Raw genomic sequence first — 1,476 nt, 5'->3', positions numbered from 1 at the left:
GCCCTTCAGAGGATGGACCTCGTCTGCATCGCTAATCTGCCTTTCAGAGATATGGCCTTGCTGCCTAGTTGGCGGCCCCTAACTGGGCTTCCTGCTCTGATAGGCTATAGAGCAGTGGAGGGCTCTTTGCTCTGGGCTCATTCCGCGATGCTGGTGGAAAAATTAGCTTGATTTTTAGTGCAATGCTTGTGCGTTACTGTGTACACACGTTTAGCTAGTAAAACCGATATTTCAGGATCTCTGCTCATTTTCTGAGGGTTCCATAAAAGTCTTTTTGCAATGGAATTTCCTTTGTAGGTGGTTTTGCAGTTTTCTTAAGACTTTTCCCTCCCCACCCCACCCCTTTTATCATCCTTAGCTGAACAACTCTTTCCCGGCTACTGGCTGCCAGAAACTCATTGAAGTGGACGACGAACGTGAACTTCGTACCTTTTATGAGAAGCGAACAGTCACAGAAGTTGCTGCTGATGCTCTAGGTGAAGAGTGTAAGGGTTACGTGTTCCAAATCAGTGGTGGCAATGACAAACAAGGCTTCCCCATGAAGCAGGGTGTCTTGACCCATGTCTGTGTCTGCCTGCTGCCGAGTACAGGGCCTTCCTGCCACCGACCCAGAAGGACTCTGGTGGAAGAAAGCGCAGATCTGTTCAGGCTTGCATTGTGGATGTCAATCTCAGTGTTCTCAACTTGGTCATTGTAAAAAATGGGTAGAAGGATACTCCTGGACTCACTGATCCTACTGTGCCTTGTCGCCTGGGGCCCCCAAAGACCTAGCAGAATCCGCAAAGTTTTCAATCTCTCTAAGGAAGATGATGTCCGCCAGGATGTTGTGAGAAAGTCCCTAAACAAACAAAGTAGGAAACCTCATACCTGAGCGGCCAAGATTGGGCGTCTTCTCACTCCATGTGTCCTCCAACACAGACGTCGGGGTACTGCTTTGAACAAGCAGTGCATGAAGACAAATAAGGAAGAGCCCGCAGAAAATGCTAACCTTTTGGCCAAGAGAATGAAGGAGGCCATAGGAACGGACTGCCAAGAGACAGAGGCTGTCTTCTCTAAGAGGTTCTACCTCTCGTCTGAGTCCAGTCAAAAATGAGATTTTGTAAGAGTGGCAAATAAATATTCATTTCTTTGTTGAATAAAACAAATGAATTTTTATTTATTGAGCGTCTCAGGGAAGCTCAGGAGCAGGAACTAGCCTGGTTGAGGATGGGGAGCAAAATTCTAGGCCTAGGGGTAAGGGAAGAGACACCCAGAAGGAGGCGGGGTCTCTTCTGATTACCCCAAATAGTCCTCTGGGGCAAATGTGAGGGTACTTGGAGGACGCTCCTTGTACAGGGAAAAAGGGCACTTTTTCATAAGGGCACTTTTCATGCATTGTGTATAGATCATTAAAACTGTATTCCTCAGAGTGTACAAAAGATTTTTTTAAAAATCTGTCTTTCAGCTCTCCTACACAACAGCAGGTCTGGGTCTTGA

At 46.9% G+C, this 1,476-nt stretch overlaps 1 pseudogene; it reads left to right on the top strand.

Moving 5' to 3' along the window:
- Positions 1-147: 147 nt before the first annotated feature.
- On the top strand, positions 148-1,141 carry LOC121021000 (40S ribosomal protein S6-like; annotated as a pseudogene).
- Positions 1,142-1,476: the final 335 nt, after the last annotated feature.

The sequence above is a fragment of the Herpailurus yagouaroundi genome, unplaced genomic scaffold (genome assembly GCF_014898765.1).
Source record: "Herpailurus yagouaroundi ecotype Mexico unplaced genomic scaffold, PumYag 254, whole genome shotgun sequence".
NCBI classification, from domain to species: domain Eukaryota; kingdom Metazoa; phylum Chordata; class Mammalia; order Carnivora; family Felidae; genus Herpailurus; species Herpailurus yagouaroundi.
This window is presented reverse-complemented; position numbering and strand designations above follow the sequence as displayed.